The sequence below is a fragment of the Solea senegalensis genome, linkage group LG9 (genome assembly GCF_019176455.1).
Source record: "Solea senegalensis isolate Sse05_10M linkage group LG9, IFAPA_SoseM_1, whole genome shotgun sequence".
Taxonomy (NCBI): Eukaryota; Metazoa; Chordata; class Actinopteri; order Pleuronectiformes; family Soleidae; genus Solea; species Solea senegalensis.
The window spans coordinates 6098650-6121732 of record NC_058029.1 but is presented as its reverse complement, the minus strand read 5'-3'; the positions used below and the strand labels follow the sequence as shown (position 1 = coordinate 6121732).

Below are 23083 nucleotides of genomic sequence, written 5' to 3'. Positions count from 1 at the left end.
AATTTCAAAGATACACTTTAAGAAGAGTGCATATTTATGTGTTTTTCCATCAACTGCTATAATGGGAATATTTAGAGTTCACGATAGTTCGAGAAAAGCAGTGTGTGGCACCAAAGTCTGTGTCAACACAGAACGAAACCGAAACACAACTTGGTGATAAAAGATAAAAGAGTGCCAGTAACTGCTAATAAAGACTCATATTTAGTTGCTACAGTCAATTATTGCAGTAATATTTGTTTATTACACTCTAAGTGGGAGACTGTGGTGGTTTCCTCATCATTCCACACACACACTGCTCTCGCCAGCACAGTGAGTCACATGGTTTCTTATCATCTTCTTTTATTCAGTGAATCTGTTTCCATAACAACTTTACGACCTCTCTCAAGTGTAAAAACTTTTTCCAAATTGTGTGTGTGGGTCTGGACGATAACAATTTCCCTTAAATGTGGTTAAATTTAGATGAATGTCAAAAACAAACGTTATCTTAATCTAATGCAACTGTGAATGCCGTTAAGTTGTGTGGAAACAATTTTTGAGGCAGGGTTGAACACAGCGCTGGTGCTAATGATGTACCTTATCAGAGTCTTGATGGCTTGTTTGTTTATTTTACTTGAAACCACACACGTACACTTCCAGAAAACATTCCACCGAAAGCTCAGATGCTAAATACCGCTCTGCTTATTAACCATTTCATCAGCGCGACACCATGGAGGAATAAAAATTGCAGCGATCGTTGATTCATTGATATGAAGGACAAACAAACTCTGCCTTCACACTAAGAACAAACTTCCTGTTGTTGAGTTTTTGTTGTCTTTTCATTCATGCTTCTCTTGAGAAAAGAACATGGATGGATTACAACACATCATCCAGATGAAGGATTATATAAACACTCAAGGAAAAAAAAACATCATACTTGGCATTCCTTGCACTTTTCTCTCAGCACTCTTTTCTTTGCATGACCCATCTTTGACTTTGTGTCCTGGATGGCACTGACTGTGAGGCACAGCAAAGCATAACACGTTCATGGGCAGTGAAAGGAGGACATTTTGGCTTTGCCTTGAGATCTAGTCCATGGATGTTCAAATTAGGATTGAAGTTGTTGTCAAACAATCTGTCACACAACCGAAAGGAAGGCTAAACCACAGTAGTGTTCTGGTCCATGCTTGACCTGAGGTTGTGGTCAGGCCATTGTACATCCATACACCAAGGGACTTGGTCAAGTGTCATCTCCATGTCCACATAAACACATATAGGTTCCCACTAAGCATGGCGTCTCATGACGGCAAAGACCTGTTCCACGGCCCAGACGTATCAATATTGATTATAATTAAAGGTTTGGCAGTTGATTGGAGCTTCCTTTCCAAAAACCTTTAGGGCCTTATTTTGAATGTGCCGTTCTACAAGTATTGTCCATATTCCGATTGTCCGATTCTGCCTCAATGACAGAGAATGTGATAGACAGATTCAGCTGTGCTTCCCCTTCCTGGTTTCCCAAAGGGTTTTTCAAAGCTTCCTTGAAGACATCCAAAGGTCTTTCTCCACATCTTTTCCAAACTCCTCTCACACCGGTGTTTTTACTTTCATTACTGCTGAAGCTGCCGCTACTCTCCCTCTCTTTCCTTCATTTGTTGTGTTCGTGTCACGGCAGTCACCTTGTTGACACAGTTACAGTGTTCTAGTTTATTGCTGAATCAACAAGGCCTTTGTATGTTCTGAAAGTGGATGACTCCCATTGGTGGGTTAGGTTTATGAGGTAAAAATCCATCCAAAAAGTACCATCTTTGGTTCAATCAAGGTCATATCGCGAGGATGAGTCATTTCACATCATGGAAAGAAAGTATGTAGCCTCCACATGGGTAAAGTAGTGTAATCAAGCCAAAGTACAACATCAACATGCTTCTTTTATTTACAGTAGTAACAGCTGAAAGAAACAGGGTGGTGAAAATGGAAAACTCCATACGCATGATTGACAGATTAGTCACCCAAGTAATTGTAGCACCACACCTACTTCTTCAAAAGGAATTTTGTTTGTTTGCATGTTTTCACCTCCGGCTACATGAAAGGTGACTTTGAAGGTGGGATCCGTGCTCTACTCAGTGGACGACACAGCAGTTAAAAATTCACAACCTACAATTTCCAGTTTTGCTTATGAGGGAACAGACAACAATAGCTTTGCATGGAAACTGGCGTCCTCTTTGACATTCCTGTGTCACATGAGTGAAGGCCACGAGAAGGAAAGAGGTTGGTATGAGGTTGTAACTCTTGCATCATACTGCCATGAATATCTGATTGTTTTGTTGTGGGGAAATACATTATTAATGGAAGTACAGGTTGCACCATTGACCTATTTTACAACCTGTGACTTAATTTAGAACATTAAAGGGTATCATTGTTGCTTCTGCTATTCATTGAATTTAGGTCAGTGCCCAGCACTAAATCACACATGCAAAGGTACAAAACCAGAGCTGGATGCTACTTAAAAGCAGCAGTGTGCAACTTTTTGTGATTTCATGGTGTTACAACATTGCTAATACAGCAATCAGCTGATTGACTGGGATTTTGAGCAGTTGATTTTACTTCTAAAACGTTTTGGGGGGGGGCTCTTCTTTGTGTTTTCAGTCATACACCAACAGGTGGCGGCTGGTAGTGACGTCACCCATAAGAATCTGAACTGTTCTGAGGCCTCAAGGGACACAATTGGGCGAGCGCCATGTTGAGGTTTTACATGCAGAAGTTGCAGCCAAGCTCCTATTGGACGATACCATCTGTCAGTAACACTGGTGTCCACTTATAACTGTTGTTCTTGACAAATGGAAACCTGACATCATTTTCTATTGAAGAAGAACTGAAATTAGCGATCGCGAACACCAACGCTGAAGTTGTAAATCAATAATAACCGTGGGCTAATTTTCCCATAGACTATAGTGGCTACTCACTATATTCTTACTTCCAGGTTTTCCAGGTTTTACCCTTGAATTATTCCAGGATTCAAACCCAACTCCCTTCCACCTGACCATGAGCTGCCCATAGATAAAACAAAGTGAAATCCATCAACGTCACTGTTCCACTGCACAGGGTAAAAGTGACTTGTCAAACAACAAAGCTGTATAAATACAGTCAATTTACCATGTAAACATCAAGCTCATGAGGTTTAATCAATTGTCTGCACATCGACAGAACTCAAACAGGAACATCTAAAGGCCCGCCCTCACACTGTACAAGTGATCACAGTGTTCATCTTGTGTTGTGTTGTTGGCCTTGCGTGCGCGCGTGTGTGTCATCATGTGGCTCTTTGATAGCTCACATCGAGTCCTAGGCTTCGCTCCCCAGTGGCAGACAACTCTCTGCTCTTACGCAACAGTGAATGATGAACTTCATGGCAGCCTCCGTTGTAAGCTGACACATTTGTTTGTATGCACAGAGGTGGTGACTGGATTTGCAGCCAAGTCGTTGCTTGTCTTCAAAACAATGTTGAGACATTCAACAGGAACACAGATGGACTGACTTTTGCGATCACAGTGCAAACGCCGACCGTACCATGTAGCATATGTGCAGGCTGTGCCTCTCCAGTTTACTTGGATCTGCAACTTATTGCGTAATCAGTTCATGTCGCTGCCCCCTAATCAGCCATTCAGCTCAATCTTGAGCGTGGATACTCAACTTGACAAAACCTGATGGGTCAGGCAAGGTTCAGACAAATGTTTTGAAATTGTTTTTGGCTTGGGTTTGGTTAGAAAGACTGGGCCAGCATGAACGCTTGAGAACCACGTTTATTTGTTTATTTACTACAAGCAGTTTGGAGAGAAAATGTGACCTAATCGAATGTTCCTCCCTTTCTCATTTAGCGTTCACAAGCTCCTCCGTCTGCAATGAATGCTGCCCTTCTTCTCACAAGTTTCCCACACTCACTCAAACATGCAACCTGGATTACACCTGCTTTTAAGAGATAACGAACATATGACTTTTTTCATACAGACAGTGGATGACATGATCAGTTGCTGTCTATGCATTTCCTCCCAATGAACAAACAGGCTTTAATCAGATTTTCTGGCGCACTGTGACGATGTCCTGCATAGCAAACCATGACGAGAACAAGCAGGCAATAATAAAGCAGCAGCATGAGAGTGCTTACATAAACATGATTTACCACCACCTAAAGCTTTATGTCAATACATGTTGACAATGCAGTCTCTTAGACCCCAGTACACACTGGGTATTAACATCTGACCTGAATGATCTGATCGTAAATGTGTCTTCAGATCTGTTCACCCAAACCACATTTGAAGATGGGCTGATACGCACATGGTAATGTCCTTTAAGTGAACATAAATCTGTCCCTAAGAGGCATTAAAAGTTATAATGGAGAATGCACATATAAGGCGCTGACACGCAGTCAGAGCTCTGTATACAGCTGACTGTGTTCCCTGTACCCAGAGACACAATCAGAGAGGCAGGCTCATCAAAAACTGATGAAAACAAAAGTTGTGCTTTGTAAGTAAAGACATACTAGCTTGAGGCTAATACTAGAGCTAATGAACAGCCAACTACCGACTCACAACAGTGGTTCCTGTTCCAGTCGCGCTTCCGCTTTCTGCCGGTTCTCACCTGGATGCCAGCTTGAGAGACTTTCAGGTCCTTGCGCTCTGTGTACCCCCCCTCGCTTGGGTAACCGTGAACTCCTCTGTAAGGCTGTTGAAGGCGAGCGTCAGCTTGTTCTTGTTGCCGTAGAGGTTTGTCTGTTGCCTTGGTCAGCTCGTCACCAAGCTCTGCAGAAGCCTGGTTATGAGCTGTTCATCTGAATCAGGTGTGTTGGAGCAGGGCAGTGTTCCCTGAGGGTTGGGAAACACTTCTTTAAGGAGCAGTCAAAGTTTTTCCCCGAGGCTCTTCACAGGCTTCTCTGACTGACTGATCACGTTCAAATCTCAGTGAAATTTGAACCCCGAACAAATCGGAGAGGTTAATTGAGGCGAATCTAGTTTCGCTGCATTTTTGGACGGGTGGTATTCATGTCTTCTGTGTGTGTTAGTGTTAGAGTCTGTTTATATATAAAACGGGGTTATTGATATGAGGAGGTCTTATGTAAGAGCACTGTGCCCTGGTTACAGTGCTGTTGTGTAAGTTGTGTTATAGTCCCCCTGGAAACATGATTCTATGCCATTAGGACATTTTCCAGATACTCTTACCTTTGTCCTGTGGTCCCCCCACCCTGTCCCCAAACTCCATCTGCTGTTTGCAGTCGTGACACTCCAGCAGCAACGCCACGATTCACTCAACAAAACACTACACTGGTGCCAGAGAAGGGTCAGTCTGATGATTTAGGAAAAGTAACATACAGTATCATTAGCAGACTAATGTAATTTATGGTCCTACAGGCCAGTAAATGCATGGAAACAATCATAACCACATTCCCCAATGCGCAGACTAACTGACTAATTCTATTGTTTGTCCAAACAAGAGATGGGATAGAGCTAATGGTATTAAATGTTTTCATTGTGTAATCAATTACCTTGGTTAAATTATGCGACACGGAGGGCGAGAATGTTCAGCAGATGCAGATGTATGCGCACATGTGTTTGGTTAAGGTTAAGTTAGGCTGATGCTGCTTCTATTCCAAAGTAAATATGGTGGCAGTCTGGATGATGAGGTCCTGTCAGTGACCATTATTGTCTCTGAGAACAGACAGGTCATTTAAGAGAAACTTCATCCTTAAACTCAAAACCTACTCTGGTTCAGTTTGGCGATGAAGTTCCTCGCCAAACAGCAGCTGCGGGGGGAACGGCGGTTGGGATTTTTGAAAAGATTTCTGTCGTTGAAGGTTGAAGGCACGCCTGTTCTACTACTTGAACAGGTGTGCCTAATAAAGTGGCCGGATAATGAACATACTGCATAATCAGTAGTGAGTGATTTCAGACACACAGAGTGTGAATGGAGCATTAATTCGGTAATGTATCGGGTTTAAATACACCTGATTTTAATCAAACCTGAGAAAGCACTTAGATATTGCAAAGTCCCACCAAGGCTGCTCACGTTTGTATCTGGATCACCACCAAAATGTTATATTCCTCTTTGGCCGTAGCTTACGTCCCTAGAAAAATTTATCAAAATCCACCCTTCACTTTTTAACTGATACGTCTGGCAGGTAATACATCAACTTCCTGTCTGAATTTTGGATGAAGACTGTGTTTTATTAGACAAGTCAAAATGAGATACTGTTGGCTGTGTGCACTAAAGCAACACACACGCACAAACACACACACACACACATATATATACATGTTAGAATGGATTGCTGCTGCGAAACTCCATGTTGATAGTTGCAGCATGTTGTTTGAGAACTCATGTTCTTGACTAAGCCCATGGAGTTCTGGCAGCCAGATGAGGAGAATTATGTTGTTACCAAACAACGATCATTATATCATTTTACAGATGCTGCAGAAAAATTGCAAGTTGATTTTCCCACAGTTGGGTTTTTCTCATCTCTCCATCCATTTTCATGAACTTCTGTCTCTGTGGTTCAAAGGAAAGTTTGGCGGGAGTCTTTAATACGCCGGAATTCCCACTGTGGCTCAACACGACACAGTCAGATTTTCAAAGTGACAATAAAACTGATCAAGTCGCGCTTGAAGCTGGGCGTGTTTTCCCTGCGTCCAGTCCTGTCAACAACCGACTGCGTTGAAAAGTTACAACACATGGTTTTGCAATGTAATGGATGAGAGGTAGTAAAAACAGACAAGGGCACAGTAATCTTTATACAAGTTTTTCACCACACACTCACACATGTGAGGTCAGAAGGTTCTGGTTACATGCAGACAGTCTGTGCAGACCTCGTGGACATGGGCTGCTTACGAAATTGATGTCACATGGATCCCTGTCATTTTCTCCCACCATGTATATTCAATATGGGATCATTTAGACTGGATTTACTTTTCTTTCTTTTGTTTTGAAGACCACTCAAAGCCTCACACAGCACAGTTTTGCTGTTCGCATACATATTCATGCCGTGCAACTCTGGCACGCTGTCTAGAATGGAATCGAACCACAGGCCGTGTTCATTAAGAGCACGCAGGAATCATACAAATCATATGATGAACATTATGTTGAACCATGAACAAGAGTATGATATTACCAGTATTGTGATGTTACAGCTCGTGGCCTTACTTCAAGTAAACTGTAATGTTCTGTTCACTAATGTAGGCCAGATTTTAATGTTTCCTATTCTTTTTGTTTTTAAAACAAAAATTAAAGCAAAAAGAACAAATTGAATCTATTAAAAATAATATTTAACTCTCTTAGGTACAGCGGATTTTTGGCGTTATGATCTGCAATTTCATGATAACTTCTCAGGATAATCTAAATCAGGTGTTCTGAGAGAGGACAACACTTTTGCATCATGGGAGGTAAACTTTGACCAATCACAGGGGAGTGGGCACTGCTGTTGGCTGTCCCACTACACCTACTTTTAGAAAAACTGAGGGGAGTTTGGCAGCAACAACTGCCTACGCTGCAAAGAAACGTAGAATGTAAATAAGAGAGTCAATAAAATAAACAAAATAAATCATGTTTCATCGTTAGTGAAGTGTGAAGTGTTGCACATTAGTGTTGAAATGTGAGAAGAGTTTTACATAATTCCAAATTGACCGGAGAACTTGGTTGGTCTGTGCGTGAGAGTGTGTGTGTGTGTGTGTGGCCTCTTTGTGGATTAAATACAGCCATGTGTGCGTGATTTCACGTCTTTCATCGTATCCTTTTCACCAAGCTTCCCTGGGGCCCTGCGCCATGATGTCTCCAATAATAGGCCAGGTGTCAAAGGTCAATCAGGATTGTGTGTTCAACAGGCAGCTAGTGCTTATTCCAGCTTTCTACACAGCCGCGGCTTTGATTTAAGCAGAGGAGACAAGGGGGTTGTGGGCGGGACAAGGCTAAAGAGGTGCCGAAACATGGTCCGATGAATGGAAAAACAATAAAAGATGAATGCGGGGGGAGGAGTGAAGAAAGTTAGAGGTGAGGTGGAGTGGGACGTAACAGGGGTCACTACAAAAGGAACACAGGACCACAGTCAGAGGGGCAGTCAATCCCTCATCTAGTCTATCAAGACATCAATCAATACAGATACAAATCTTTCCGTCAGGACCCAATTAACTCATGTACGGTGCTGCTGGTTAACGTGCTTTGTTTACTTCTGTATCTATCACTTAACGCGTTGAACTCATTCATTTCAAAATGTTACCGCTCCCTGACTTTAGATTGTTATTGGTCCAGGTCTTGATGTTTCTACGCCTACGCAACTCAAAGACTCCACGGGCGCTTTGATGAGCAGCCATTTTGACATGTTTTAACAAGAACAGCACAAGTGTTACCGATTACAATAACAATGACTGTGTTCACTTCTTGTAGTAAGTCGGGACAGTTGGTGTTTCTCAAACTCTCAAAGGAAGGATCCTCAAGTGGCACCCGTTCAAGAATGCGGCGTGATTTAACACCAATGTGTCGTATCCATCACATTCTACAAACAATAAAGAGTATTTACAAGGATGCACACCGCGGCTCAAAAAGTATCAAGTAAATACGTTTTTTCCGGCTCAGTATGTTTTCAAATCTTTTCCATGTCCATCATAACTTTAAATTCATCAAACGAATAGAAAAAGAGCGAGCTACAAAATGCTAACTCACTCTTTAATGGCTATGTTTGTGAGCTGATGTTTCTAATTATTAGAAATGACAGCTGAGTTTGCCTGTATAATTATGTGAAATTAACAAACAGTTTGAAACACTTGGTAGCCTGTTCCAAAAAACAACTAAAAAAATAAATAAAAGCATTTTCGGGAAGGATTTTTTTTTTTGCCTCATCTCTGTAGCGACCTACTTGGAAAGATCCACTTAACTTAGTAAAGCATCCTTGACTTTGAGTGGTACCAGGTGTGACAGTGAAACCAGCATGTACTCCGATACTGTGGAAACTCTGGAAATTGGCTGTTAGCAGTTTGATTATTTACACCTGTGTGATTCTCCTTCTGTACGAAGAAAGAAAAATCCTCCCTGGAATAACTAGAAAACAACTCACAATGGTTTTGTCTTTTTCATGCCCACAAACAAGTGGTGCGAGAGAGAGAGATATCAAACGCATTGTTTGATGAACAACTGCAGAGTACAAGCAGTGAGCGGCCAGTTATAATCAATATATTATAACACACAGCTGCGTGCATTACACGGGGGAACCGACTGTACCAGTCGCACTGTTGAAGGTGTTTTACAACGGCTGTGGTCTGGGAGGAACCTCTTATTGTTTCAACACTGACAGATTGATTGAATGTCGCTCTGAGTTTATGTGAGTCTGAGCTAGAAAACAAAACAAAACACATGTTTGAGTGTTTTTATCAGTTTCCTTCCAACGACGGTTGGACGTCGAAACCCAATTTATGACCAAAACCGTGTGAGTCAGAGGGAATTATAATCAAAGCAACTGAATTTGGCTGATAATGATTTTTCTTATCGTGTGTGTGTAATTGTATTTATATTATACATTGAGCACATTTAGTGAAAACTAGGCCATTTTGGTTTGTCATTGCACTCCCTACACACCTTAAAACGGCTGCACATGGGTTGGGACCTGGTTTTAAGGTCAAGGAATTAGGTTTATGTCAGGATTAGTTAGTCATGATGACAAACCTTGGGGTAAGACAGTAGGGAATGCATTAAGTCTACACTATAGAAGAAGGTGTGTTATTTGTTATCTCTTTCTGAGCCTTTCTTGGTATAACCATGTCAGAAGTACAACCGGTAGTCCTCGTTGGAACCAAAACCTAGTCCTAATGTGTCAGAACCTCTTTTATAAGGAACTGGTTAAGTTTAGGGTCAAGATCTCAGGGACAACGCTTTGTTTCGCTCGTCCAAACGAATGGAAATCAGTGCAGTGTCCTAAGAAGTATAGCAGCGCAAATCTGTGTGTGTGTGTGTGTGTGTGATCATACTTGCGTTGTCACTGGCGCATACACATGTTGGGCTGTGTCTGTGAGTCTGTGCACAGGGTCCAGCTGCGCAAATAAAAGGTCATCCTTCATCGTAGGAAGACATGGGTGGAGCCAGACTCTCAGATCTATGATGTTACACTGAAACCTCTGGGGCTCAGTTACAGAGACGCGGTCCACTTAGATCATCATCAGAATACATGCTGTAAGACCCAGGACTGCCTTTCTGCTGTTATGCAACCACAGTGACTCAGCTATAGATTTGGAGTATATGATAATGTGTGTATTTATATAGTGCTGTTCTTGCCACCTAAAGTGTTCTAGAGTACAGGTTTCACACACTGCTGTAGTGGCTGTAGCTTCGACGCGCAAACTGAAGGAGCTGGGAATCGAATCAGTGACCTTTATGTTGGGGGACGACCCGCTCTACTTCCTGAGCCAGCAGTACATGTTCCTACAGCTGTGGAAAAGATCACTCGGAAAGCTGAGAGAACTTCACCCTCATTCTATAAGCTATTACCACTTAAAGTATGTTTGTACGCTGGTATTTAAATTCAACACTGAGCACCAGCACGTCACACAAAGGGAGAAATGCAGTCGTGATCACACGCACGTCCACAAAACAGCATCAAGTGGAACTTGTGACGAGAACATCGTCCTGAAAAGTGAGAGGCTGTGAATATGATGGAGGGGTGTTTAAATGTGCAGGGTCGAGCTGTTGTGATGGATGCAACAGGCACCAACACCAATACCCAATAACAACAAAAAACAACTCTAACAACTCTTCACTTCAATGATTCTTATAGATTATTAATGAATAATAAAACATGTTTCCTACCCCAGTTCTAACTGTAACAGTAGGACACGCACATGTGAACCATCCCCCTCTTCCTTTCTTTTACTCAACCACTTAGAGTTGTTGCTCAACTCCAATCATGTCTCCATCATCTTGCTTGCGTGCGGAGGAAGTGTGTAGAAACTGGTGAGTCACTGCTGCTTTCTCTGGCCAGCAGCAGGGGTAACGACCCACACACCATGTTGGCCATCCGCCAACACGGGGAACCACATCCCTCTGAGGTTAGACCTCACAACTGGACTGAGAGATTGTGATGAGACTAAGCGGAGTACTGTGTTGCACTTTCAGCCGTAGGCATCGTTCAAAAGGGTTTTTTAAACGTTGCGTCGCCTCTGTGTTTCCGGGCTTGACGCATATTTATGACAAATAAGGCGATGAGCAACGAATATCCCCACTGGAGCTGCTGCTGTCAACAATGGCAGGAATACTTTCTACTCCTTGTTGTGTGTCACTGAAGCCGTCGTCATGACTGCTCGTGTTGCAGAAGAAAGGGACGTGTTGAAAATGAGCAGTGCTCCGTCTTTTCGGCGCTCTCCGAGTGTCGCGTTAATGGTACGTGAGGGAGGAGTTACGCAAGCACCGCCTGCTGTAGGCACACTGGTAGAGGGAGAACATTTTTATTTCCCTTATAGGTTTTATGAGGTTCTTTTGAAAACTGTGTCTGCGTCCCTCGAGGCTGTGGCAAGTGAAAGGTGCAGCAGGTGGTCTGAGGGGAGAGATATTGCAGTACAGATGCTGATTTCACTTCACTGACCAGGGCAGCAGCAGTGACTGTGACACACAAAAAATATCTTCATCCTTAAGGGAACATAAATCCGTCTAAACTGGACACAACACTTTACACAACCTGCACATCACGTACAGTATTACGTGATTTGCTTGCTTGAGGACAAGCAGGGATGTAGTTTCTGACCCAATATCTATCATCCCCATCAGCACTGCATGTACATGTTAAGAATCTCTGTGAGCAGATGAGACTGTTAAAAATTAAACCCAGAGCCTCGTTGGGGACTGAGATGACACGCACGTTATTTCTTCTAAAATGTATGGTGTTGTCATAAATCCATTTACCAGAGGGAATTAGGGCAGATTAGGCAACACAGCCGCCCTGGCCTTGGAAACTCATTGTTGGGAATATGGTACGTCTCACAGTGGGATTGTGGGTCTCTGCCTGGTTTGCCAGAAAACGCTGCTATTTAACTTTTCTGCAAAATGTCTAAATTGTCGGAAGTATTTCAGGTAAAATGTCGCTCTAGCATAGGTTCTGTGAACCGTCAGTGCTGTGATCAGCTGTTTAGCAGCTGCACTTGTCTGTCTCAATAACATCATTAGTAAATCATCTTGTTGTTGTTCTTTTAAACACGTCACCTCTGTCTGCTGTCACATGCACAATGGGGAGGAAGCGGGATGGCGACTAAAGTCTGTATAGTCTCCATCTTTCTTCCTCTTTTTTATCTGCTGGTAAGAAGCAGACACCCTCAGCTTTGATTTCTGGCCTTATTGTGTCTTTAAAGAGTATCAACAGAGTTTAATCTGTAATGAATACATTTTTCATTCACTTGTCTCTCCTGATTAAACTGCCACAGGTGAGAGGTGTGGTGGGGATCACATGACTCCAACTCTTGCCATGTCTGCGAGAGCGCCGCCGTTGCTTTGATTACACCGCCACTTCCTGTCATCTTTGTCTTCTGAAGCCGTTTCCTGTGTTCCACGCACTCTTTTTCATTGGCTGTTGGCAACATGTGTTTGCAGTTGGGTCGGAAATCAGTACACACTTCTGACTCGATCGTGTCCAGGGTCGGCTCAAAAAATTCAAACATGTTTGATTTACTGCTGCCCTCACACAATTGCCAATTTGAGTCAACTTTCAGATTTCTGTGCCAACTAGCCACGCCGACTGTCCCCAACTAGCGCTGACCGGTGCAGACTCTGCCCAACTGTGAATCATGGGTACAATCGGGCAAAAAGCGAGAAGCGGAAGACCAACGTTTAAGACCAAAGTCTGTCCAAATGTGCACGTCCCACTGTGTTTTTATGGAGAGAACGTTGATGCTATGAGGAGAAACCTCTGTTCTTACATTTTTGTCCTCACCACATTCGACAATCAGGAAAAGGTCATCATCACCGTCACTTCCACATTTACGCAAAAATGCGGCACAAGCGGTTAAATCGCTTAGAAGATAAATAAACAACATCGTCGCTCATTTTGGTTCAGAAATGTGTGGTCACATGTATCTGTGGTGCTCAGAACAACATACAATGGAAACATATGATCGTGGAGACTTGGTTGGTAAAATCGCAGCCAAGCCTGGACACAAACGGCTGGAGGCACTCCCTCCAGCTGAAGGCTGTGGTCTGCGGCTTCTTCCGACTTTCTCACACAGCAAACCAGAGACAGATGTTTGTCTGCTTCACATCCACGTTGGCTCAGCTCGCGGCTCTTCATCGGAATGACCTACCAATGTCAAATTCTTTTTGTTTATATTATAATTTACTCTGAATTTGAAATGATTAATAACTACCATGAACGGCTTCAGTTTGGAGAGGCTGGTTTTTATTCTTTTCGTCTTTATTCAGTTCTGTTTTCCCACCGATCCCCTGACAGTGCGTCCACTTATGAGCATGTGGAGGTAAGTACATACACATGTAAGAAACACACACACACACATGCACTCATGCACGCACGTCTTATTTTCTCAGCAGGATCCATAAATTCCCCAGGTGTGAAAACATCCTGATTCCTTGAGATTCAGCCCCAGCTGTCCCAGGGCACATGGGACAGCGCAGATGGATGCACTAAGTCAAACCCTCCTCTTTTGGCCTTTACCTCCACCCCTACACCCTAAATCCATCCTGCAGATGGCCTGACTGCTGCCCCATGCTGAGTCCACACATGAACCTGCACCAGAGACCTGCTATACTGAGTAAATAACCACACGCTGCTCTGCAGAGATGCACCCTGCTTCCATCTGGAGTCAGATTTTCAGTAATTTAGAACAGAAGTCATGTAGGATTTATTGACCTGAAGGTAAAGTGAGCAACGAGAATGAAGTGAGTCACATTCTGAATTAAATTAGAAAACCTGTTGGGTCCTGCCGATAACAGTTTATAACAGATTCATGTTGACACGCAGCAGAGTTGGGAGCCCAAGACTCGACTTGGACTTTAATAGCAACAATGATGTGTGACTTTACTTGGACTCGAGCCTCTTTACATGAAAAAATGGGATAACTTTAAACTAGTGATTTCCTCTCATTTTCTGATTCAGCTAACGGAACCTTGCCCTGCAAGTCTGTTTGAACAAATCAACATCCTATCATGTTGAAGGAGACAACCTGAGGTTCTGTTCAGGAGTTCCCACCCGAGTCTGACTCAGCTGCTGAGCCAGTGATGACATGAAGTGACAGTAGAGAGTGACTCGGCTCAAACTTTCACCATGAGCAAGACATCAGAGACGTTGTGTAATCTCCCTCTTTGACGTGGTCGGTGCCTCGTACCTCAGGCAGGAAGCAGCGTCAGTGTCCTCCCTGTGGAAAAACGAATGCACTTTCAGTGGGGAAAGTTTACCATGATGGTGATGATGATGATGATGGTGGTGATGATGCCATGATCGAGAAGTGAAGGGGATACAATTTTGTTTCCATCTGTGCATCCACATGACTTTATTCAGATAATATGAACCGATAGCTTTGATGTTTTGAGAGCGGTATGAGGTCTGGAGGGAGGATGTGGGAGTGAAAATCACTGGAGTAAGTTACGACAACAAGTCCATTCGTCTTTGATATGTACAAGACACAACCTTGTCTCACAAAAATTACAAACCCACACAACTACAAATGCATTCTCAACTTATGCTTTGTAAGGAAAGTGTCTCCTCCGAGATTTGTTTTTGAAAAAAAACATGTGGAGCTCTTGGTGGAGTGACCAGGTCGAAACTGCAGTGTGTTTTCACGCTAAGTAATGTCATTTTGGTTCAGAAAATGTGTTCCTCACAAAGTTTACACGTGTTGTTTTAGATGTTTCTTCGCAGCACGCTCTGCAGAAGCCTGATAACGATGCATTTATCGGAATCAGGTGTGTTCTGAAACAGTGGGTCCCCCAGGACCAGGATTGAGAAATTCTATTTTACACAACTATATTAAGTTATTATAGAGAAGTTTTACAGAAGTGATCTGTCTGATGTCTTTGGTGATTAAATTAGTTTGTCACACATTTGGTCAATTCTCAGCAGCAGAGTGGGGACAGGGGAGAGGACCTGACTCATATCTGTCTACTTCTTGTCTCTTAACCTCACTATTAGTAGTATTTATTTTACTGAGAGGTCATTTTTCTTTTCCAGTGACTGAGTATTAGTAATAGTTAATAGTAACTCTGTTCCTACGGAGACAGAGACTTGTTATGAGGTCAGATTTTAAAAATGCATCTATCCAGACCACTTATCCTTTGAGTGTCATGGAGTTTGCTGCAGCAAATATCAGCAGACATGAGAAGCAGCTCACTCACTGGACACATCACCAGTGTATCACAGGGTCGACTCACATTTACACCTACACATTTGGAATCTACAAGTAATCCGACCCCAAACTGCATATTTTTGTACAGTGGGAGAGCTGAAGGAAACCCAAAAACCTATGTTCCCTGTTCACACTGGAAGACTAAAATTATGATGTGCTAAAACCTTCTGCAGCAACACAATGTATATATAATCAATGTTTCATATTTATCCATGGTTTAAATGTGTGGTTTGCCCTGAGAGTAAATGTTCATTCAAACTCCTGATGCTCAGGTTGACAAACCTATGAGATAATGCAGCGGTTCAAATGTGCTTTTTATTTATTTATATGGTTTTTTTTCGAGATTAGAGATCGGCAACTACTTTAGGTGGAACTGCAATGAATGAAGTTTGGTGTTAAGGTTGATAGTCGAGTCATGGCTGATCAGAACCGATCAGGAAACCTCATTTATGCCTGGCAGACTACGATTCTGCTGACTTTTTAACCTAAATGAAGGCGTTCTAAAATGCCAGTGTAGTGTGAACTGTGGCAGGTGTTTATGGATCAGATTAAATGCATTTTAAATTGAAAATGTAGCCATTGTGACAATCTTGCTTATCAAAGGCCATTCAACCATTTAACTCAGCTACTGATAGCACACAGTAGCTGAGCAATCTGAAGATTTGAGTGTCTTGCCCAGACTTGCCCAGCATGCTGCGGGAATCAAACCCCTGATTCTCTGGTTGTCTTGGAAGACATCCAACTGTAACTCCTGATCCAGAAGTACCACATATGGGATTTTACTGGCATTACTGGCTACCACCCCCCACCCCCCCACTCCACTTGACTTGCCCATTCATACCTCTGGAAATGTCTGCCTGTCATCGCCGTCCGTGCTTGCGTCCGTCCCTCATACATATACGTACTGACTCAATTTACAGGCTGCACCCTTACGTTACTCATCCTATCTTATTACTATGGCATGCATCTGTGTTACAAAGCTAACTGATGTTAGGAGGAGGGATACTGTGAAACACACACTCAACCATAACTAGAGAAAGCACAAACTACGGTCCAAACCAAGGTCGCGCCAACAGTTGGTGATGCGTATTCGATCAATCGCTGGAATCTAATCATTTTTCCACAACCTCTTTGTCTGTGGTAGTAGAGCTGTGTATTTGAACAGAAAACGGCATGAGGGATGGATCAAAGGGGGATTTCACAGCTACTTTGTTTTCCTTGAGGTCGAAATTTTCCTTTTAACCTCAGCTGTGATTCATTTCCAGCCAACTTTATTTTTATATTTACAAGGGAAATTATGAGGAAAGATTTAGACGGAAAGGAGAAACTATGACTTTGTCCGTTTCTAAATGAGATGTGTGGAATGCACCGGGTCCTGTGTAGGACGGCTTCACTTGAAATTTGGAGTTACGTAGTCCTACAGTAAAAGCAATTTATAAAGTAGCACGTAGGCGTTAAGGAAGTCATCTACAGTATGTGGATACTGTACCTTGTCACCTTGAATCACCTTGAAATCTCAGAGCTTTAAGACTTTAATCCCACAGAATTTGAGTTTTGTGTTGCAAATTTTAAAATTACAAACCAATTTTATTTATAAAACACTTTTAAAAACAAAGTGGTTGTTGTTGACCAAAGTGCTGTACGGTCATTTTAAAATACAATTTACAAGTGAGGCGACAACAATTTGCGATTTATATTCCAGCCCTTGTGTTATTTGTGAGTCAGGCAGTATCAATCATTATATTCGGGACACAGAGTGATCATAAAATGTGAAATATTAACTTTCCTGTCAGATTTTCCTGACAAGGACATTTTTCAACACAAGCCTGAATTGTCACAAGCAGCTTGTTATTTTCCAAAACTAAATATTGCATAAGCAAGCAGCAAAATACAGCACTTTCATAATGAGGTCCTGTCGGAGCACTTGGGGCTTTCTTGCCGAATACAATAGAACAGAATGATGGAATGGATGGTGGACAGCATTAGAAATGAGCGTATTCCAGGGACAGCTCAGGTTGAGCGGTTTGGAGATAAATAAGAGAGAGAGGCATGGTTGAGATGGTTTGGACACGTGCAGAGGGAGGGAGAGTGATTATACTGGACAAAGGACCGCAGAGAAGACGTGTGTGGATGTTGTGAAGGACAACATGAGGAGAGTTTCTCAATCCTGGTCCCTGGGAACCCAATGCCCTGCATGTTTTCGATGTCTCCCAGCTCCAACACTCACCTGATTCAGATGCAAACACTGAGAACGACCCCTTTATTTGAATCAGGTGTGTTGGAGCAGGGAAACATCTAAAACATGCAGGGAAGTGGGTCCCCAGGATCAGGATTGGAGAACCCTGTTTTAGATGTTTCCCTGCTCCAACACACCTGATTCAAATGGTCAGCTAACGACCCATTTATTTGAGTCAGGTGTGTTGGTTGTGTTATGACTTCATTATATGCCGTTAACCTTGTCCTTCCTGCTCTGCCTCGTTTGTGTCTTTCCTTCCTGTCCGCTCTCTCTGTCCTCATCTTAGAGTTCTGCAGGATCCAGGATCCAGATCCAGTTCCGAGGCTATTATTATTGGCGGTAGTAAAGTTGCTATTTTTTTTTCATTGTTTTTTTGCTGCTTGTATGAATGACATAGTCGTACTATAAACATGTCTTAACTGATCAAGGACTATGTTGTGAAAGTTCAATGTCTTCTGATTGAACTTAGTTTTTTGGTTCATTTTTTTAGTTCTGCGTTCTGAGGAACTCTCAGCTGAAGATAAGTGTCGGAACTGGTTAACTGGTTAAGGTAAAAGAAAACTTACTATTGATTCTTACTATTGGACTGTCTTGTCTCAACTTATAACAATACAATTATTGTAGTTCTGCTCCTGGTCTCTCTCTTCTGTCTCTACCTCACCTCACTCTTGTTCTTTCTCTCCCCTTCCTCTCCTCTGTCCCCCATTTTTCCTTTCACCCCAACCAGTCGAGGCAGATGGCCAAACATCTTTGAGTCTGGTTCTGTCAGATTTCTGGCTCTTGCTCTCTCCACTGTTGCATAATGCCTGCTCATTGTGTGAATTGTTGGGTTTCTCTGCTCTCTATCATGCTGTAAAGGTTACTATGTACAGTGTCTTGCGATAATTTACGTATTTACAAATAAAACTGAATTGAATTGGAGCAGGGAAACGTCTAAACCCTGGTGTAACAGACCAGGACATAAGGGATAGGGCAAGATGGAGGCAGGTGATCCGCTGTGAAGACCCAAAAAAGGGTGAAACAGTACGACTTTATACGAGCTGGATAAAATAAATGATTGATATTAAACATGCATTGCTGAATGGAAAAACACATTATCATCCTGGACCTTTGTAAAACAGGGGCTCAGCTGTCAAACGCAGACAGAAATCCCACGTTGTTGTGTTGTTGTAGAGGTGCGGCTGAAGGCAGCAGATGGAGTCTGTCAGACATACAGTCAGTGACTCAGTGTAAACACCGTAACTACACTGCTGGTATGCATGCACTCACACACATACCGCCACAGTAATGGACGCACACAAACGTGAGGCTCTGCACACAGACACCGTGAGTCACAGCTCCTCTCTGTTACCAGTAATACTCTATCACCGCCACAGAGACTACAAACGGACAGACGGTTGCATCACTCACCCATTCTAGATTATTTCCTATTCTTTTTCCAGTCAGGCTGGATTAGATGCATGTTCACTAGTGAGCCGGCATGATGCAGTGGAAGTTTACAGGTCACAGCAGATGCTCCAGATGTCACGTCAGGAAGAAGCCGCAGGATTCCCTCTCTGATGTCAGCAGCACCGTCAGAGAGCTGCTTCTGCCCCTCACACAGGAAACGACGATCTGAAACATATGTTTAAGTGCACGCACGCACACTCATCCAGTGTATTTGGACATGGGTCTCCCAGGCTACGTCCATTCTACAGTGTAATGTAGTGTTTTTTGTGTGTGGTTTAATAATATGTTGTAAATAAAATAAGCAAAGACAGATAAAAGTGAGTGTGAGTTCAGGGCTGTGGAGCATACGTTTGTTTCTCCGTCGCTTTGATCTGGGAATGTTTGCTTTCCTTCTTGCCATTTGGCTCCTAAGTGTTCCTGCAGTTTTTGTTATCCTTTGCGAGCCATGTGTGATATGACCCCAGGTTGTGGTGTGTTTTATCAAAGTGGATTAAATGAGTCCAGGCTAAAGTGAAAGGTTCCAGCTTGAATTAGCTTGAACTTCCGCATGAGGCTCGGTTTAGTCCTTCAGCTGCGGTGAAATCAGTCATAGCTTGGATGGGCAACATAGGCAGAGCAGCAGAGCAGCATCAAATAAAATGAATGTTTCTTGAATACTTGTGGAGCAGTTAATGTGAGGGGGGGGGGGGCACATCAAACATTGCCTGAGGTGACCGGGGGAACAAGCATATGGTGACACAATAACCCCATCACAAGATGAGCACTATACACAGCCATGTGTGCGTTTGACCTACAAGTTCAGGTAAGAAAATGAAGGTGAGTTATCAAAGTAAGTTACTGTTGAAAGTTTATTTTCTCTCACAATTAAAGAAAGTTTGGAATAATGTGTCTGTTTATTTTGTCTGTTAACGTAACTTCTTAGGTTGAGAGTGAGACCTCCTGATAATTGTAATTCTATAATAAGATATGTATAAACAAAGCCTGAATACATAAACGAAGGGCTGCTAATTATGCTGCTCTAGGTAGTCTCCAGGTGGTAATTAACATAGATATTAGCCGACCCACGCATCACAAGTGTATATCTTAGGCCAAATTCCACACGTACAAGGGTATTTTGGTCCACATGGAAACACAAAAACCTTTTTGTTAAAGTAACACAATAGAGTATTTGCTCCTGGGGTCCCCCTACAGTTGTGAAACAGTATTGTCTGTAACTATAGTGTCGTAAAATATATGTCGCTGAATATCAGAATCTGAATACCAGAACTTCTTATTGTAAAAACAATCATGCTTTCTTGGTTCATGGTCTTCATGTCTGTGTCATGTGTCGTAAAGTAGTACCTTGACGGGAGCCATTCATCCTGTTGTAAGTTGATGTATAATCAATCAGTAATCTTGGAGACATTATTTCAAGGTCAAAATCCTTCATTGTGAAGACAAACAAGACTTCCTGTTGAAAAAAACAGACAGATAAACAGTGTATGTATATGGACCAAAGAATTGGGCCACTGTTTGACTGAATTCAGGTGTTTCACGCAGGCTTTGGTCTCGACCTCTTATCTCTTATCAATGCTTCCAACTTTTGAGGTTTGAGGAAGACCCTTTTCTATTCCAACATGACTGTGCCCCAGTGCACACAGCAAAGACTTAAGTTGGGTGTGGAAGAACTTGACTGGACTGCATCGAGCACTTTTGGGATGAACTGGAACAGAGATTGTGAGTGTCTGACCTCATACAGGCTCTACAGCAGCGTTTCCCAACCCTGGTCCTCAGGGAACACTGCCCTGCATGTTTTAGATGTTGCCCTGCTCCAACACACCTGATTCAGATGAACCGCTTGCTACCAGGCTTCTGCAGAGCTTGTTGACGAGCTGACCATCTGAATCAGGTGTGTTGGACCAGGGTTCGGAAATCTATCAAAATCTTGAGGAAAATCTTCCAAGAAGTGTGGAAGCTGTTATAGCTGCAAAAGAGGGACCAACTCCATATTAAAGTACTGTATATACTGTGTATGTATATATATATATGTTGGAATGTGTTATTACAGTCACTGTTGGTGTAATGGTCAGGCATCCCAATACTTTTGCCCATATAGTGTATGTTAGAAGACCATTTAGCATTTAGTTTGCCTATGCCTGTTGCCAACACAACTCCAACAACGACTACACAAGTTCAAAACTCGTGTTTTCCCTGTTTATACAGAAACACTGTGAACAGAGATTGTGAAAATCTCCAAAACATGTGTTTGCAGAGACCTACGTAACAGTCTGCATGTGAATGCAAGGCCAAAACACTACTACTTGTGGACTGGGCGTTAGCGCCTTTTAGCTTTGTCGGGTAACTGCAGCAGATGAGACTGTATCTGCAGGCGGAATAGTTAAGAACAGACGTCAAACGTGTTAATGCAACATGTGCTGTGATCCCGGTGGGTTCTCTCAGCGCGGACCACACAGGCGTTGCTTCCAGCTGAACAGTGAACTTGCTGAACACAACTCTGTTCTGCGCAAACTGTTGGCCAATTTCTGCCATCTGTGCGAGTCGCTCACTGTCGCTGCGCTCTCTTCATTCATCAAACCCTCTTTTTTTATAAGTGTAGTAGCTTCCTTCCCTCCAGTCCAGCTGCTCCTGCATGAAAGAGAAGAGCATTGATTAGACAACTCGTTACAGCTGTGTCAATCATCTCACCTGGCACTGGTCCCACTGATCTGGCTGAGCGCCTCAAGCCACACCCACCGTCACAGTTAACACGTGTCTGCATTCTTTGAAGGTTTAACTCCACACTTTTGCTGCAGCAGATACATGGAAATATACATTCCGACACAGCAGAGGGCCTTGTTTATCACGGCAGCGTATTTAATTCCTGGTATCACAGTTTTTTAACCCGCCTTGACAGTGATAACTAATAAGCTCAACAAAACTTTGGTACGTTATGTTTTTAACTTAATTATAAATCTTGAACTGAAAAAAGGGGTAGAGTTTTGGGTTCTTTGAGCCTGTTTTGTCCCTCAGTCTCGGCAGGTCGATCGGAAAAAGCATTGAGCGGAGTGAAAGAGGGAAAATTGGGAAACGAGGCAAAAGCCCCTCTTTCTCTCTGCGGCACCTAAGTAGCTTAACCAGCCGTAATCTTTTTTCCCCCCATTCTCTGCTGCAGATCAAAGACAACCTCTTCCTTTAGATCCTGCTCCTCAATTAGATGGATTAGTAATAAATTAAGTTTGAGGTTTTTTTTTAGTTTTGTGGCACAGCAGGAAGGGAGAGCACGTGAGGGGCCAGCACACGCACAATGCACCCAAAAGGAGGCCGTTGTCACTGGGAGGCCACCAGAACCGAGGCTTAATGGGTTCCCAGTTAAGCATTCTTCAACAATAATACACGGTGGCTCTTTTTGTACTTGAGTGGGTAAGGGGGCGATTGCCAAATGACGTCATACCAAAACAAAAATGTGATTAACGAGCAGGAGATTAGCAACTGATTAGCAGTGCGACGTCAGGTACGCTGCCGTGTGTCCACGTGCAAATGCAGCGGGGGGATTTGGGTGCTCGTGTCTCCGCAGCCCTGTTCAGGTTTGTGGAAACCTGTAGGCAAATGCAAAATTAATGACTTAATCTTTATTAAGGGAGCTTCACAACAGGGTCGCAGTCATGTGAGTTTCCAGAACTCAAAGTAAGGGAAAGGGAAACACAGGATCACAAGTATCTATTTTTAAATTACTGACGAAATCCATGCATTTTGGATCATAGCTAAGCAGCTGAAATCCTTGGTTTGGATTAACCACTGTAATACAGGCTTAACTGACCATGAGCCTATTGTTTGGAGGTGCCTGAAAAACCTACATCTTTTGATTGACCAACAGAGGGCGTCTCTAGAGTTTTGTATCTGTCAGTGATTCAAAAATGAGCCTTCTTTTCATTTGGTTTGTAACAGCAGTGAAGTTTATGGTCTCAATCACTCGTTTCTTCAACACAGCATGATCTCCATTTGATAAATGGTCGTCCCATTTAGAGTCAGATAGATGACAGAGCAGGACATAGATGTGGACAGATAGACAGTGTCCAGCAGATGT

The 23083-nt window shown here is 42.8% G+C and overlaps 1 long non-coding RNA gene across 2 annotated transcripts; it reads right to left on the bottom strand.

Moving 5' to 3' along the window:
- Window positions 1-13372: 13372 nt before the first annotated feature.
- On the bottom strand, window positions 13373-20812 carry LOC122774953. Of its 2 annotated transcripts, XR_006361039.1 has the most exons (3): window positions 20362-20812; window positions 18982-19185; window positions 13373-14348 (listed from the first exon to the last, which is right to left on the bottom strand). It is a non-coding gene; the product is annotated as an uncharacterized LOC122774953 (long non-coding RNA). The 2 variants fall into 2 exon arrangements; XR_006361038.1 differs by lacking the exon at window positions 20362-20812 and having other exon boundaries at window positions 18982-20352.
- Between the last annotated feature and the right edge of the window lie 2271 nt (window positions 20813-23083).